Source organism: Cherax quadricarinatus, chromosome 8 (assembly GCF_038502225.1).
Source record: "Cherax quadricarinatus isolate ZL_2023a chromosome 8, ASM3850222v1, whole genome shotgun sequence".
Taxonomy (NCBI): domain Eukaryota; kingdom Metazoa; phylum Arthropoda; class Malacostraca; order Decapoda; family Parastacidae; genus Cherax; species Cherax quadricarinatus.
In genome coordinates, this window is record NC_091299.1 from 24,616,243 (window position 1) to 24,634,672 (window position 18,430).

At 40.9% G+C, this 18,430-nt stretch overlaps 1 protein-coding gene across 8 annotated transcripts in view; it reads right to left on the minus strand.

The window, feature by feature from the left end:
* The window catches only part of LOC128685468 (embryonic polarity protein dorsal), a 157,847-nt gene extending 139,617 nt beyond the window's left edge, over positions 1-18,230 (minus strand). For 2 of the 8 annotated variants that reach the window (XM_053772015.2, XM_053772014.2), the window contains exon 1: positions 17,677-17,917. The gene's annotated coding sequence lies outside the window, so the exon portion shown is untranslated. Of the gene's footprint in view, positions 1-17,676; positions 17,927-17,955 lie in introns of those variants that run through there. The other 6 variants (XM_053772013.2, XM_053772012.2, XM_053772011.2 and 3 more) reach the window with 4 other exon arrangements.
* Positions 18,231-18,430: the final 200 nt, after the last annotated feature.

The window sequence follows — 18,430 nt, forward strand, 5'->3', positions numbered from 1 at the left end:
TACTAGTTGGCGTGCTTTGATGGTGCAATTCTCATTGTTTGTATCTGGTGGTAAGGTAGAGCTGGTTAAAATGACAGAGTCTAGGAGCTTGTCTTGTTCAATCATATCCCATTGATACTGGAAGCATGCATTCCACTGGGATTCCATGTTTAACTTCCAGTCTTGTGTAGCTTCTGGCAGCTTGGTGGTGAGAGAATTTATTTGTTTAGCATGTGTGTCTATAGTTGAATGTAGGTTTGCTTGTTCTTTAGACGAGTTTATTAATGATGTCAGTTTGTTTTCTAGTTCACTAATCTTTGAGTTTTGTGTCGTAAGATGATATTCAAGATCTTTAATTCTCGTGTTTTGGGTATGTAGTGAGCACTCAAGGTCCATAAAAAGTTTTTTGTAGGTTTCGTTTTGTCGTCCATAAAGGCTTTAGGTACCAAATCCTTATCCGTGGTTACTTCCCTCCTTTGTTTTTATTGGCACTAGGACCTGCTTGAGAGTCACTGGACACCTGTCACACTAAAAATATTTCCATACAGCTCTGTTTCCGGTGTCTCTTAAGATTTGCCTAAAATGGGAAATGGCACTGTCATTGTACATGTTGCCAACACAGCTTGCAACAGCTTTGTTAGGGTGATGTTTTTCCACAGACATTTGCACCTCACTCCACTTTGCACAAATGTCCTTAATCAATGAAGAAAGCACCTTCTTCCCTCTCTCTTCCTCCTCCTCTGAAGCAATTTCCTGAGCTGTGGTCTGTTGCTGTTTCAGATGAAGGTCTTGCAGCTCTTTGGTGGTTAGCTCTTCACTGTGGTCCTCCACCAACTCTTCCACATCCTGGCCACTCACATCCAACCCCATGGAATTCCCCAATGCCACAATAGATTCCACAACAGGTGTAGGGTCGACAGGGTCATCCTCAAACCCTTCAAAATCCTTCTCTTGGACACATTCTGGCCACAATTTTCTCCAAGCAGAGTTCAAAGTCCTGGAAATCACTCCCTGCCAAGCCTTATCTATAAGGCTTATGCAAATGAGGATATTGAAGTGATTCCTCCAGACCTCTCTTAGGGTTAATTCAGTGTCTGAGGTCACATCAAAGCACCTTTGAAACTGCTTTGGTGTTTGAAATCATCTGCTGGTCCATGAGCTGGATGAGAGGAGTGGTAAGAACTTCACTGTGATGAAATTCAACTCCAACAATTGGTCATCCAAGTCTGGAGGTTGAGACAGAGCACTGTCCATTACCAGAAGGCACTTGAGTGGCAATTTTTTTTCCAGGAGATATTTCTTCACTCTTGGGCCAAACACTTCATTGAACCAATGAAGGAAAATTTGCCTCATGACCCATGGCTTATTGTCAGCCTTCCACGTCACACACAATTTTCTCCTGACGACACTGTTTTTCTTGAACACACTGGGATTTTCAGAGTGATACACCAGTAAAGGCTTCATTTTGAAATCCCCACTAGCATTACGACAGAACAAGAGAGTCAGCCTGTCTTTCATAGGCTTGTGTCCTGGCAGAGCCTGTTCCTCCTGCGTGATGTAGGTCCTCTTTGGCATTTTCTTCCAAAAGAGGCCTGTTTTGTCAAAATTAAACACTTGTTGGGGAAGGAATCCTTCATCATTCTCTACGTACACTTTGAATTCATGCACAATTTTTTCAGCTGTATGTTTGTCTGAACTTGCAGCCTCACCATGCCTTACAACACTGTGTATGCCACTTCGCTTCTTGAATTTTTCGAACCAGCCTTTGCTGGCATTAAATTCACTAACATGAGCACTTGTTCTAGGCATTTTCTTTACAAGATTGGCATGCAACTGCCTTGCCTTTTTTCAAATTATCGACTGCATAACACTATCTCCTGCTAACTGCTTTTGGTTGACCCATACTAACGATGACTTCTCAACATCTTCGATTATTTGTGATCCCTTTTTTGTTAGCATATTTACCCCTTTCACAACATCAGCTTCCTTGATTTCCTTTTTCTTCACCATGATGGAAGTGATCGTTGAATGGAGGTGATGCTCACTCACCGAGAATTAATGCCACATTGACTCTTGAATGTGTCTGTGGGAGGCTTTGTGTGCTGGGGCCCCTAGGACACATACCAGACGGCTGTCGAATTTAGAGAGAAGTTGCCGATAATCAAAATTCACGAAAATAGAGCCTCACGAAATTAGAGGTATTACTGTACGTATATAGGAGAGGCCTGGGGGACATGACTGACCATTTCGCTGTTGAGACTCTCAAAATTAAGTGCTGGCAGCATCATAATTTAAAAATATAATTATTTTATCTTCTGAAATAGTACAGAATCTTTCTCTAAAGGTATTGACAAGAAAAATATCAAATTTGATGGAAAACTCAAGGCACATGCAGGCACAAGGCTGGCAGTCGGGCTCAATTTATGCATTGATGATTTTGACCACTTTGAATCCTACTTTAAGCCAATTCCAATGCTCAATTTGACCCAGTTCTTAGCTATTTCACTGGTATGCCTTCCATTCTACTGACTGAGCACAAGAGATTGCCCATTTAATTACCATAACTACCCTATAATGTGCACGGAAGTCAATAATTTGACCAATTTCACACACAAAAAAGTAGAAAATAAACAGTGTAGGCATTCTAGCTACTAAATTAACCTTTCCCTTGTTTGCTAATCATGTCCCCTATAAAACACTGCTCCTCCATTGTGAATCCATCATCACACAAACCATCTAAGTTTTACCCTCTTTCTTGGATAATAAAATATGTACAGTGGACCCCCGGTATTCGATGGCATCAGTATTCAATAAATCCGGTATTCGATGCATTATATCGCAAAAAAATTTCCTCGGTATTCGATAGAAAACCCGGTATTCGATACGATTCGTACGAGACCTGTCCACATGTAGCCTGAACTGCCCCTTGTGTGCCAGTGTTTACAAGCCAGCCAGTGTTTACAAGCCAGCCAGTGTGCGTGCATCTAAGGATACATTCGGTACATTCCATATTATCCATATTATCACTGTGTTTGGCGCTTGTTTCTGCAAAATAAGTCACCATGGGCCCCAAGAAAGCTTCTAGTGCCAACCCTGTGGTAAAAAGGGTGAGAATTAGTATGGAAATTAAGAAAGATTTTGAAGGGTTTGGGGCTAACCCTGAGAAGCCTATACCAGTTGTGGAATACATTGTGCCTACTTCAAAAATTAAGGAAATGTGTGCACAGTGGGTTGATGTACAAACCTTTATGGATGAAAATCACCCTAACACAGCTATTACAATGACAATGTTGTGGCCCATTTTAGACAAATCATAAAGGAATGGGAGGTACAGAGCTCTATGGACAGATTTGTTGTGCGACAGAGGTCCAATGAATCTCAAGCTGGTCCTAGTGGCATTAAAAGAAGAAGGGAAGTAACCCTGGAAAAGGACTTGCTACCTCAAGTCCTAATGGAAGGGGATTCCCCTTCTAAACACTAACACCTCTCCCCTCCTTCCATCCCATCAATCATCACCAGATCTTCATTAAAGGTAAGTGTCAATTATTTTATTGTTATTGTAATTATTCTATTGCATTAAACTTAATATTTCATGTAGTAAAATTTTTTTTTCCTACTTTTGGGTGTCTTGCACGGATTAATTTGATTTTCATTATTTCTTATGAGGAAAATTGATTCGGTTTTCGATATTATCGGTATTCGATGAGCTCTCAGGAACGGATTAATATCGAATACCGGGGGTCCACTGTATAACCAAAAATGATTGGTCACGCTTTAGACCAACCCGAATTGAAACAAATATTTATGTAAATTGGAAATGTGTTGAAAATAGGGTAAAACTAGCCAACCTACTGACTTCTGACCTAAAAAAAAAAGGAAACACATTCACCATTATTTATTCAATCTGCCAGAAGTGTGCTGACATTATAATTCAAACAACCCTCCGAACTGCAACATCCTCATAATTGGAAGTTGACTACTCAGATAAGTCGCAGGGATGTTAGAAATTATTTCTTCAGTCACAGAGTTGTCAGGAAGTGGAATAGTCTGGAGAGGGAGGTGGTGGAGGCAGGATCCACACACAGCTTCAAGAAGAGGTATAATAAAGCTCACAGAACAGGGAGGGAGTGACCTAGTAGTGACCACAATTAGGTGAATACAAATTGGTGAGTACACCTTTCAGGGTGCAGGCATTGCCCTTCCCACCTCCAGGACTTGAATCCTTTTATGTTACCTTGCTCAAATTCCAACATCCAGTAATAACCACTTGCCTTCACTCTGCTCTAACATCCTCAACACAAGCCTGCTGAATGCTCTAACTTCTAATACTCAGAATTTCTTTTATCCCCTCCCTTTATTCACTCCTTTCACCTCAGATTTATACACTATCATCCATCCTCCCTCCTAAATGTTCAAACCAACTCGCCAACAACTTTTTTTTAACACTATGACCATCTCCCACCGAGGCAGAGTGACCTAAAACAAGAAGCACTTCTACCATCAATCACACTATTACTCTTACCAGAGGCATGCAGATCCGACAGTTTAGATGTGACTCTAAACAGCAGATATCCCAAACCCCTCCTTTAGGGCGAAGGTACTGTACTTCCCAACTCAAGGATTCAAGTTATTATGCAAATGATACAATGTTTTACCTTTCTGTGGGTTTATCATGTGGTAGTATACTTAATCTAGTGTTTTAAAGTGTGACGAATAAGACTGAGATGAACTACAACTGCATGTGTGTGGAGGGAATAGATAGGGAGAAATTGAAGAAGTGTATGACAGAGTTGAGAGGAAAGTAAAACTACAGGTAAGTTAAAAAATCTAAACTGGAATGAATAAATGTCAACTTCATTTCTGAACATAATCAATGTATTTTTGCACCTAAAGAATAATAGGGCACAAAATACTAATGAAAAGTGCCAAACCTATGGGACTATATTATTACAGATAGCAATATTTTTCACAAGTGCTGAAAGCTTTAGGTACTGTGGAGATGACAGGTGGCAAGCAGGAACTGGAAGGAAAGATATGCTCCTTGATGACTAGTCTCCACACATGATTCAGCACCAGTAAAGATAACACTTTAAAACAACTGTAAAAAATGCAAATGATACAACACAACTTGAAATTCAATTTATTATTTTATTTAATTTATTTATGTCTTTGCAAATAGTACACTGATATTATGTATTTACAATAATGGGTTGCAATGCAAAGAGAGCCTCTATTATGCCTAGGCATTATGGGCTGACTTAACATTAATGGCTTACTGACTACTTAACACTAAGAATTATGTCATAGCTGTACAGTAGATTATTAATTATAAGTGAATTTAATTTATTTAAGACAAAAGATATATTCATATATTCAAAAATGCTTTTTGTGAAACAACGATTCAATTATATTCCTGTCGACAATGGATAAAAGGTTCAAAAGTAATTGTTGAAATTATGATATGGGAATACGTATTGAGTATGTGAGTACTGAGCATTTAGTCTAGGGTGATTAAATGGCTTTTGAGAAGAGTCTTAAATTGATTTTCAGACTGGGTTACTTTAGTATCTTCTGGTAATGAATTCCATATTTTGGGGCCCTTTATGTGCATAGAGTTTTTACACAGTGTGAAATGGACACGGGGTACATCAAAAAGAGATCTGTGTTATGGTCATGTGTCCTGTTAAGGTTGGTGAGGAGAAGTTTGAGTGGAGGGTTTATATTTGCATGTATTGTTCTGTGCATGTAGTAGGCACATGAACAAGTATGGATGTTCTTAACGGTGAGCAGATTTAGACTTTTGAAAATTGGTGGAGTATGCTGTAGGGAGTGGGAATTTATCATCATTCTGACTGCTGCCTTTTGCTGGGTTATTAGAGGTCTTAGGTGATTTTATGCTGTTGATCCCCATGCACAAATTTCATATGTGAGATAAGGGTATATGAGTGAATGGTACAGTGCCAGGAGAGCTGATTGTGGAACGTAGTACCGTATCTTTGATAGTATGCGTACAGTCCTAGTGATTTTCTTGGTGATTTGTTGTATATGTGTCTGGAACTTAAGGCTACTGTCAAGGTGGATACCTAGGAATTTTCCCTCTGCAAGTCTTGTGACTGGTGATCCGTTTAGTGTTATGTTAAGTGGTACATTTGCAGCTTTGTTTCCAAACTGTGAAAGGTAAATGCCAGTTTCTCGTGGATTTAGCACTTTTAGTAATACTGTAATAATAATAATAATAATAATGAGATAGTGGAAGATATTAGAGTGCTTCCATTTTTTACCTTGTTTCAAAGGGAGTAGCATTAATTTTGCCTGGTTTTAGAAAGAAGTGGATAATGACTTCAGAGTACTGCTTCAAGTGTAGTAACTCATGAGAAAATTACATCTGGAGTATCTCGCATCAGAGCCATTATTGCTGCCAGTCAGCATCAGCGATATTTGAACAAAAATGAGACAATTATCATCAAATATCACAAAAGCTGTTTCTAAATATACTGTACATCAAAAATGCATGTGCAGTGCAAGACCCAGGAAGTAAAACTAAAAGTTAATGTGAATCTTCACTGCTAAAAAACTTCAAGTGGCACAGTCAACTGGGCAGCCTGATGCCACTATCATAGATAGATGTGCCCTTCTTTAAACAGTTCACTGGCTGGGTAAGGGCAGTTTAAAAAACCTACAGTAGTTGTCAGTTCTTCAAAATATGCGTCACTAGCACGTTAAGAGACAATACAATAAGTGTCAGGGGCCCGAGACTGCTTAACTGCCTCCCAGCATACCTAAGGGGGATTACCAATAGACCCTTGGCTGTCTTCAAGCAGGCACTGGACAAGCACCTAAAGTCGGTACCTGACCAGCCGGGCTGTGGCTCGTACGTTGGATTGCGTGCAGCCAGCAGTAAGAGCCTGATTGATCAGACTCTGATCCACCATGAGGCCAGGTCACAGACCAGGCTGTGAGGGCATTGACCCCAGGAACTCTCTCCAGGTAAACTCCAGGTAAAATAATTATCCCTTTGCCAAGCTGAATAACTGATAACACTCAGATGCCAAAGAATCAAAATTATCAGAGATGGCACTAATGTTTCTGTGTTGTCAGTGCATTAATATGCAGAGAGAAAACTCAACAAATATGAAGGGACCAAGACATTTCAATACCCTCCCATCATACACAAGGGAGAGTACCAACAGACCCCTGGCTTTCTTCAAAAGAGAATTGGACAAGATCCTCAAGTCAGTTACTAATGAACCAGAAGGCCTGTGTGGGGCTGGGCCACAGGAGCGTTATCCCTAGGAACACACTACAGGTAGACAGCTGACTACAATCAAGAACATAAATCAAGAACATTAATAAGGTAACAGATGTGCCACCATTGTTAATTATAGATATAACTTCACAACTACTGTCAGCTCGTGAATTCATTGGTTGTGATACAATGGTATATTACTGTGGCATTGAAAAAACTAAATAAATGCATGTTTTGTGAAACAACTGTATTTGTAAATGTTTTATAGTTCACTTTCCTTTCGTTGTCAAATGCAAAGAATGCTCTGAAGGCAAGTACTGTATCCAATACGTGTAACAACTAAATGCTTTACGGTAAAGATGATAGCCATCTTAGATACCAAATTTATATGGAATCATCCTACCATCATCCCTATCTACTTGAAAGTACCAAAGGTGACTTCTTTTGCCTAAAAAACACATTATCAGTAAAGAATTAGATTAAAATAATCAGTATTCATGTTCATTTACGTCTTAGTATTCATGGATGATCAAGGACCATCTTAGCATCCATCTTCAATTTCTCACATTTCTCAAGGATGACAAGAGTGACACCCACTGGATTATCAGTTTAGATACTGTACCTCAGAAGTTCAATATCAGTTAAGGACAACTATGCACCACAAAATTCCAGATTCATCTATCTTTCCACTAGAATAAATATGAAACAGAAACCTGTAACTGTTTTACATGATGGTAGGATTGCTGGTGTCTTTTTCTGTCTCATAAACACACTGGATAACAGGTATATCTTGCTACTTCTACTTACACTTAGGTCACACTACACAGGCATGCACATGCATATAAATACATACATCTAGGTTTTTCTTCTTTTTTCTAAATAGCTCTTGTTCTTTATTTCCTCTATTGTCCATGGGGAAGTGGAAAAGAATCTTTCCTCCGTAAGCCATGCATGTCGTATTACGCGACTAAAATGCTGGGAGCAATGGGCTAGTAACCCCTTCTCCTGTAAACATTTACTAAAAAAGAGAAGAAGAAAAACTTTATAAAACTGGGATGTTTGAATGTGCATGGATGTAGTGCAGATGACAAGAAAGAAATTATTGCTAATGTTATGAATGAAAAGAAGTTGAATGTCCTGGCCCTAAGCGAAACAGAGTTGAAGGGGGTAGGAGAGTTCCGATGGGGAGAAATAAATGGGATTAAGTCAGGAGTATCTGAGAGAGTTAGAGTTAAGGAAGGGGTAGCAATAATGTTGAAGGATCAGTTATGGAAGGAGAAGAGGGAATATAAATGTGTAAATTCAAGGATTATGTGGATTAAAATAAGGGTTGGATGCAAAAAGTGGGTCTTAACAAGTGTGTATGCACCTGGAGAAGAGAGGAGTGTAGAGGAGAGAATGAGATTTTAGGAGATGTTAAGTGAATGTATAGGAACCTTTGAACCAAGTGACAGAGTAATTGTGGTAGGTGACCTAAATGCTAAAGTAGGAGAAACAGTTAGAGAGGGTGTGGTAGGTAAGTTTGGGGTGCCAGGTGTAAATGATAATAGGAGCCCTTTGATTGAACTTTGTATAAAAAGGGGTTTAGTAATGGGTAATGCATATTTTAAGAAAAGGAGGATAAATAAGTATACAAGATATGATGTACGGCATAATGACAGTAGTTTGTTGGATTATGTATTGGTAGATAAAAGACTGTTGAGTAGACTTCAGGATGTACATGTTTATACAGGGGCCACAGATATATCAGATCACATTTTAGTCGTAGCTACAGAGAGAGTAAAAGATAGATGGGATACAAGGAAAATTGAAGCATCAAGTAAGAGAGAGGTGAAGGTTTATAAACTAAAAGAGGAGGCAGTTAGGGTAAGATATAAACAACTATTGGAAGATAGATGGGCTCTGAGAGTATAGCCAATGGGGTCGAAGAAGTATGGGGTAGGTTTAAAAATGTAGTGTTAGAGTGTTCAGCAGAAGTTAGTGGTTACAGGAAGGTGGGTGCAGGAAGGAAGAAGAGCGACTGGTGGAATGATGATGTAAAGAGAGTAGTAAGGGACAAAAAGTTAGCATATGAGAGGTTTTTACAAAGTAGAAGTGATGCAAGGAGGGAAGAGTATATGGAGGAAAAAAGAGAGGTTAAGAGAGTGGTGAAGCAATGTAAAAAGAGAGCAAATGAGAGTGGGTGAGATGTTATCAACAAATTTTGTTGAAAATAAGAAAAATTTTTGGAGTGAGATTAACAAGTTGAGGAAGCCTAGGGAATAAATGGATTTGTCAGTTAAAAATATGAGATGAGAGTTATTAAATGGAGAGTTAGAGGTACCAGGAAGATGGAGGGAATATTTTGAGGAATTGTTAAATGTTGATGAAGATAGGGAAGTTGTGATTTTGTGTATAGGGCAAGGAGGAATAACATCTTGTTGGAGCGAGGAAGAGCCAGTTGTGAGTGTGGGGGAAGTTTGTGAGGCAGTGGGTAGAATGAAAGGGGGTAAGGCAGCTGGGATTGATAGGATAAAATAGAAATGTTAAAAGCAGGTGGGGATATAGTTTTGGAATGGTTGGTACTATTATTTAATAAATGCATGGAAGAGGGTAAGGTACCTAGGGATTGGCAGAGAGCATGCATAGTTCCTTTGTATAAAGGCAATGGGGACAAAAGAGTGCAAAAATTATAGGGCAATAAGTCTGTTGAGTATACCTGGTAAAGTGTATGGTAGAGTTATTATTGAAAGAATTAAGAATAAGACTGAGGGTAGGATAGCAGATGAACAAGGAGGCTTTAAGAAAGGTAGAGGGTGTGTAGACCAAGTGTTTACAGTAAAACATATAGGTGAACAGTATTTAGATAAGGCTAAAGAGGTTTTTGTGGTCAGTGGTCAGTCGTCACGTGAGGTCACAGACCCTGAGCTGCTTTGGGGATTAGCGTGGACGGTTACAAAGCATGGCTTGCTTCTGCAGTGTTTTAAAAACTGAGTTTGGAGAGTTGAAGGAGGAGGTCTTGCTTCTCCAGGAGGAGATTAGGAGGCTGAAGGTCCACCTCAATGGGCCTGGGAGAGTGTGTGAGGTGGTTGGAGATGTGGGGAATGAGGCTTCTAGCAGTGAGGTGCAGTCTGTCTCTCACTGTGAGGAGGCTGTAGGTGGGGAGGTAGCAACGGGTACCAGCAGTGAGGTGCAGCCCAGCACCTGCTACAAGTGGCGAGTTGTTCACAGTAATGGGAGGCGCATCAGAGTAAGGAAAGTTAAGAGTGAAGATCTGAAGGTAGGAAATCGCTTCTCTGTTCTCCAGGATGAATGTACTTCAGTGGCCAGTGAAGGTAAGGGTACTACTGCCCCTGCTAATGAAGGTAAGCGCATTCTTGTGGTTGGTGACTCTCAGGTAAGATATGTTGACCGTGCTTTTTGTAATAGGAATAAGAAGATGAGAGATAGAGTGTGCTTCCCTGGAGCTGGTGTTGGGGACATTGTCAACAGACTGGATAATATCATGTCAGGTAATGGGAACAAGCCCATTATCTGTCTCAGTGCTGGTGGAAATGATATTGGGAAGGGTAGGAGAGAAGAGCTGCTAGATAAGTACAGGTCAGCTATAGATTTCATTAAGTCTAAGGGAGGGATCCCAATCATATGTAGCATCTTGCCTAGAAGGGGAGTAGGAAATGAATGGTTGTCTAGGGCAATTGGTGTAAATTGCTGGCTAGACAGATACTGCAAGGAACTTGCAATCCCATTCATTGACAACTGGAACAACTTTTATGGCAAACATGATATGTATGCAAGGGATGGGGTTCATCTCTCTGGGGCAGGGGTGGTAGCACTTGCAGACTCGATTGAGAAGGCCATTGGTGAAATGCCTATGATTTTAAACTGATGGAAGATAGAGGTATGGGTGTGTGTGGGAAACAAGCAGGTTGCAACACTAGGGTTGGAAACAGTAAATGTATAAAAGGCATTCAGCATGAAGTTATAAATAAAGACAATAGAACAGGTCAGAAAACAAAGGGGGACAGCAGAGGGCAGCAAGGGACTAGCTCCCTTAAGGTTTACTATACTAATAGCAGGAGTGTTAGAAATAAGATAGATGAGCTAAGATTAATTGCAAGTGCAGGAAACATAGATATTATTGCTATAACAGAGACCTGGCTCAATCTGAAAGATAGTGAGATGCCATCTGAATGTCACATACAAGGCTATAAATTATTCCACACTGACAGGGTCAACAGGAAAGGTGGTGGAGTAGCGATGTATGTCAGAGACAATTTAAATTGTTGTGTTAGACAAGATATTAAATTAGAAGCGTCAGCCACTGAATCTGTTTGGTTACAGCTTCTCGAGGGCCGAGAAAAACTAATTTTGGGTGTGATTTACAGGGCCCCAAATCTTGATAGGGAGTGCAGTAAACTTCTATGGGACGAAATTCGTAAGGCATCTACATACGAAAATGTTGTGCTAATGGGAGACTTCAACTATAGACAGATTGACTGGAGCAATTTGACAGGAAATTTAGAGTCGGGTGACTTTCTTGATACGATCCAGGATTGTTTTTTAAAACAGTTTGTGACAGAGCCAACTAGGGGAAATAACCTCCTTGACTTGGTTCTTGCCAGTAGGGAAACACTAATTAATAATCTTGAGGTTAATGATGAGCTTGGGGAGAGTGATCACAAATCACTCAGTTTTAACATATCATGGAATTCCCCTAATAATGGCAATCAAGTCTCCGTCCCTGACTTTCGCTTGGCTGATTTCATAGGACTGAAAAATTACTTAGGTGGGCTGAACTGGAATGACCTGACTAGGGGTCAGGTAGGTGGTGATGGTTGCCGATATGATGCTTTCCAGGGCATAGTTCTAGCTGCTCAGTCAAATTATGTTCCAAATAGGGAAATCAGATCAAACAAAAATGATCCTAAATGGATGAACAATAGATTAAAATATCTGATTGGTCAAAAGAGAGGCATATATAGGCAAATCAAAAGAGGAGAGGGGCAATTAAGAAATCGATATATTCAGTTAAAGAGAGAAATAAAAAAGGGAATTAGAAAAGCAAAAAGAGATTATGAGGTTAAAGTTGCAAGAGAATCGAAGACTAACCCAAAAGGATTCTTTCAGGTATACAGAAGTAAGATCAGGGACAAGATAGGCCCACTCAAAAGTTCCTCGGGTCAGCTCACTGACAGTGATAAGGAAATGTGTAGAATTTTTAACACATACTTCCTCTCAGTTTTTACACAGGAGGATACCAGTGATATTCCAGTAATGATAAATTATGTAGAACAGGACGATAATAAACTGTGCACTATTAGGGTCACAAGTGACATGGTCCTTAGGCAAATAGATAAATTAAAACCTAACAAATCCCCAGGCCCTGATGAACTGTATGCAAGGGTTCTAAAGGAATGTAAAGAGGAGCTTAGCACACCTTTGGCTAATCTTTTCAACATATCACTACAAACTGGCATGGTGCCAGATAAGTGGAAAATGGCAAATGTGATACCTATTTTCAAAGCAGGTGACAGGTCCTTAGCTTCGAACTATAGACCAATAAGCCTAACCTCCATAGTGGGAAAATTTATGGAATCAATAATTGCCGAGGCAGTTCGTAGCCACCTTGAAAAGCATAAATTAATCAACGAATCTCAGCATGGTTTTACAAAGGGACGTTCCTGCCTTACGAATTTATTAACTTTTTTCACTAAGGTATTTGAGGAGGTAGATCATGGTAACGAATATGATATTGTGTATATGGACTTCAGTAAGGCTTTTGACAGGGTCCCACATCAGAGACTATTGAGGAAAATTAAAGCACATGGAATAGGAGGAGAAATTTTTTCCTGGATAGAGGCATGGTTGACAAATAGGCAGCAGAGAGTTTGCATAAATGGGGAGAAATCAGAGTGGGGAAGCGTCACGAGCGGTGTTCCACAGGGGTCAGTGTTGGGCCCCCTGCTGTTCACAATCTACATAAACGACATAGATGAGGGCATAAAGAGCGACATCGGCAAGTTTGCCGATGACACCAAAATAGGCCGTCGAATTCATTCTGACGAGGACATTCGAGCACTCCAGGAAGATTTGAATAGACTGATGCAGTGGTCGGAGAAGTGGCAGATGCAGTTTAATATAGACAAATGCAAAGTTCTAAATGTTGGACAGGACAATAACCATGCCACATATAAACTAAATAATGTAGATCTTAATATTACGGATTGCGAAAAAGATTTAGGAGTTCTGGTTAGCAGTAATCTGAAACCAAGACAACAGTGCATAAGTGTTCGCAATAAAGCTAATAGAATCCTTGGCTTCATATCAAGAAGCATAAATAATAGGAGTCCTCAGGTTGTTCTTCAACTCTATACATCCTTGGTTAGGCCTCATTTAGATTATGCTGCACAGTTTTGGTCACCGTATTACAGAATGGATATAAATTCTCTGGAAAATGTACAAAGGAGGATGACAAAGATGATCCCATGTATCAGAAACCTTCCCTATGAGGATAGACTAAGGGCCCTGAAACTGCACTCTCTAGAAAGACGTAGAATTAGGGGGGATATGATTGAGGTTTATAAGTGGAAGACAGGAATAAATAAAGGGGATGTAAATAGTGTGCTGAAAATATCTAGCCTAGACAGGACTCGCAGCAATGGTTTTAAGTTGGAAAAATTCAGATTCAGGAGGGATATAGGAAAGTACTGGTTTGGTAATAGAGTTGTGGATGAGTGGAACAAACTCCCAAGTACCGTTATAGAGGCCAGAACGTTGTGTAGCTTTAAAAATAGGTTGGATAAATACATGAGTAGATGTGGGTGGGTGTGAGTTAGACCTGATAGCTTGTGCTAACAGGTCGGTTGCCGTGTTCCTCCCTTAAGTCAGTGTGACCTGACCTGACTAGGTTGGGTGCATTGGCTTAAGCCGGTAGGGACTTGGACCTGCCTCGCATGGGCCAGTAGGCCTTCTGCAGTGTTCCTTCGTTCTTATGTTCTTATGTTCTTATATGACAGGGTGGATAGGAGGGGCAATGTGGCAGATGTATGGTATAGGAGGTAGGTTACTGAAAGCAGTGAAGAGTTTTTATGAGGATAGTGAGGCTCAGGTTAGAGTATGTAGGAAAGAGGGAGATTATTTCTCTGCAGGAGCTTGTCAAAGCTCCTGCAGAGTGAAACGTTGCCACAATAAAATGTCACGTTAGTTGTACCTGTGTCCCTTACCTAACAAGTTCTTAGGGTGTAGTGCGAGTGTAGAGTGCAATGTTTAGTGCAGAGTGTAGTGTTGTGTGTAAAGTTGTTTGGGTGTACTGTGAGTGTAGAGAGTTGTTAGTGTAGTGTGAGTGCACAAAGTTATTAAGGAGTACTGTGAGTGTTGAGTGTAGTGTGTGTTGAGAGTTTCTAGGGTGTAGTGTGAGTGTACAGAGTGCAGTGTTGAGAGTAGAGAGATGTTAGGGTGTAGCATAAGTGTATATAGTGTAGTGCTGGGTGTAGAGTTGTTAGGGTGAAATGTGTGTGCATATAGTGTAGTGTTGAGTGTAGAGTTGTTAGGGTGTAGTGTGAGTGTATACAATGTAGTGTTGAGTGTAGAGTTGTTAGGGTGTAGTGTGAGTGTATATAGTACAGTGATAAGTGTAGAGAGTTTTTAGGGTGTAGTGTGGGTGTATATAGTGTAGTGATGAGTGTAGAGTTGTAAGAGTGTAGTGTGTGTGTATAGAGTTTAGTGTTGAGTATAGAAAGTTGTTAGGGTGTAGTGTGAGTGTATACAGTGTAGTGTTGAGTGTAGAGAGTTGTTAGGGTGTAGTGTGAGTGTATATAGTATAGTGTTGAGTGTAGAGAGTTATTAGGGTGTCGTGTGAGTGTAGAGAGTTGTTAGGGTGTAGTGTGAGTGTATATAGTGTAGAGTGTAGAAAGCTGTTAGGGTGTAGCATGAGTGTATATAGTGTAGTGTTGAGTGTAGAGAGTTGTTAGGGTGTAGCGTGAGTGTATATAGTGTAGTGTTGAGTGTAGAGAGTTGTTAGGGTGTAGTGTGAGTGTATACAGTGTAGTGTTGAGTGTAGAGAGTTATTAGGGTGTCGTGTGAGTGTAGAGAGTTGTTAGGGTGTAGTGTGAGTGTATATAGTGTAGTGTTGAGTGTAGAGAGTTGTTAGGGTGTAGTGTGAGTGTAGAGAGTAGTTAGGGTGTAGCGTGAGTGTATATAGTGTAGTGTTGAGTGTAGAGAGTTGTTAGGGTGTAGCGTGAGTGTATATAGTGTAGAGTGTAGAGAGTTATGGTGTAGTGTGAGTGTATATAGTGTAGTGTTGAGTGTAGAGATTTGTTAGGGTGTAGTGTGAGTGTATATAGTGTAGTGTTGAGTGTAGAGATTTGTTAGGGTGTAGTGTGAGTGTAGAGAGTTGTTAGGGTGCAGTGTGAGTGTAGAGAGTTAGGGTGTAGTGTGAGTGTAGAGAGTTGATAGGGTGTAGTGTTGAGTGTAGAGTTGTTAGGGTGTAGTGTGAGTGTATACAGTGTAGTGTTGAGTGTAGAGTTGTTAGGGTGTAGTGTGAGTGTATAGTGTAGTGTTGAGTGTGGAGTTGTTAGGGTGTAGTATGAGTGTATACAGTGTAGTGTTGAGTGTAGAGAGTTGTTAGGGTGTAGTGTGAGTGTAGAGAGTAGTTAGAGTGTAGCGTGAGTGTATATAGTGTAGAGAGTTGTTAGGGTGTAGTGTGAGTGTATATAGTGTAGTGTTGAGTGTAGAGATTTGTTAGGGTGTAGTGTGAGTGTAGAGTTGTTAGGGTGCAGTGTGAGTGTAGAGAGTTAGGGTGTAGTGTGAGTGTAGAGAGTTGATAGGGTGTAGTGTTGAGTGTAGAGTTGTTAGGGTGTAGTGTGAGTGTATACAGTGTAGTGTTGAGTGTAGAGTTGTTAGGGTGTAGTGTGAGTGTATAGTGTAGTGTTGAGTGTGGAGTTGTTAGGGTGTAGTATGAGTGTATACAGTGTAGTGTTGAGTGTAGAGAGTTGTTAGGGTGTAGTGTGAGTGTATATAGTGTAGTGTTGAGTGTATAGAGTTGTTAGGGTGTAGTGTTGAGTGTAGAGTTGTTAGGGTGTAGTGTTGAGTGTAGAGAGTTGTTAGGGTGTAGTGTTGAGTGTAGAGAGTTGTTAGGGTGTGGTGTTGAGTGTAGAGAGTTGTTAGGGTGTAGTGTGAGTGTACACAGTGTAGTGTTGAGTGTAGAGCGTTATTAGGGTGTAGTGTGAGTGTATACAGTGTGGTGTTGAGTGTAGAGAGTTGTTAGGGTGTAGTGTTGAGTGTAGAGAGTTGTTAGGGTGTAGTGTTGAGTGTAGAGAGTTGTTAGGGTGTAGTGTGAGTGTATATAGTGTAGTGATGAGTGTAGAGAGTTGTTAGGGTGTAGTGTGAGTGTATACAGTGTAGTGTTGAGTTTAGAGAGTTGTTAGGGTGTAGTGTGAGTGTATATAGTGTAGTGTTGAGTGTATAGAGTTGTTAGGGTGTAGTGTTGAGTGTAGAGTTGTTAGGGTGTAGTGTTGAGTGTAGAGAGTTGTTAGGGTGTAGTGTTGAGTGTAGAGAGTTGTTAGGGTGTAGTGTTGAGTGTAGAGAGTTGTTAGGGTGTGGTGTTGAGTGTAGAGAGTTGTTAGGGTGTAGTGTGAGTGTATATAGTGTAGTGTTGAGTGTAGAGAGTTGTTAGGGTGTAGTATTGAGTGTAGAGAGTTGTTAGGGTGTAGTGTGAGTGTATACAGTGTAGTGTTGAGTGTAGAGAGTTGTTAGGGTGTAGTGTGAGTGTATATAGTGTAGTGTTGTGTAGAGTTGTTAGGGTGTAGTGTTGAGTGTAGAGTTGTTAGGGTGTAGTGTTGAGTGTATATAGTGTAGTGTTGAATGTAGAGAGTTGTTAGGGTGTAGTGTGAGTGTATACAGTGTAGTGTCGAGTGCAGAGTTGTTAGGGTGTAGTGTTGAGTGTAGAGAGTTGTTAGGGTGTAGTGTGAGTGTATATAGTGTAGTGTTGAGTGTAGAGAGTTGTTAGGGTGTAGAGTTGAGTGTAAAGAGTTGTTAGGGTGTAGTGTGAGTGTATAGTGTAGTGTTGAGTGTAGAGTTATTAGTGTAGTGTGAGTGTATATAGTGTAGTGTTGAGTGTAGTTGTTAGGGTGTAGTGTTGAGTGTAGAGTTGTTAGGGTGTAGTGTTGAGTGTAGAGTTGTTAGGGTAGTGTGAGTGTATATAGTGTAGAGTTGAGTGTAGAGAGTTGTTAGGGTGTAGTGTTGAGTGTAGCGAGTTGTTAGGGTGTAGTGTTGAGTGTAGAGAGTTGTTAGGGTGTAGTGTTGAGTGTAGAGAGTTGTTAGGGTGTAGTGTTGAGTGTAGAGAGTTGTTAGGGTGTAGTGTGAGTGTTAAGTGTAGTGGCGCCGTGAGGCGACAGCAGCAGCACCCACACTCACGCCCTCATTTACCCACCTCCTCACCCCCACCACGCCCGTCACTCACCCTTACTCACCTCCTCACAACGTAGCCTCACTCCTCCACTGGCCTACGTATTCATAATGCTTATTCAAATCCCAGAGCAGTAGATATCTCAAGGAAAAGACTGTGTAGGAGCACTCCCGTATTTTGGTCCAGATGACTAAAGTCTATTCCCAGAACCAGACCACAACAAGGACGCTGATTGGTCGAGCCAGGTCACGTGGTACACTGCGTTCTAGCACCCTTACTCTAGGAAAATTTATACTTCACTGTATCACCACCACAAAACCCATATTCCCATACTATGGCTCACCTTGTGGATAAAAATGCACTGATCCTCCTCACTGAGTGAAATAATGTATTTTCCACACACTGGAACGCATCCTAGTCAACAACAACCTCTCTTTAGAATATATTTTCAAGGTCATACGCTATAACCATGGACATATTATCACTACTAGCTCCTCTTGTAAGAGAACACAGGTATGGTAGTGGCACGGGGCACTAGCTAGCAGCGGTGTGCACTGGCCAAGGGTTGGGAGTATTGTGTGTGTGTGGTGGGGCAGGCAGCAGCAGCCAGCAGTATGTATATCCGGTGAGGGTAGGCGCCCATGGCCTTGTGTGGCCAAGTACCAGCCTCTCTGCTGGCCCTTCCCCTGGGGATTCCCCGGATAAAACCCTCCCCCAGCTTGCTATCCAGAGGCTGGCCCCAACCAACCCCATGCAAACGTTAGTATGAGTCTTCAGTGACGTCAACATGGGGAGATTGCACACACACACACACACAC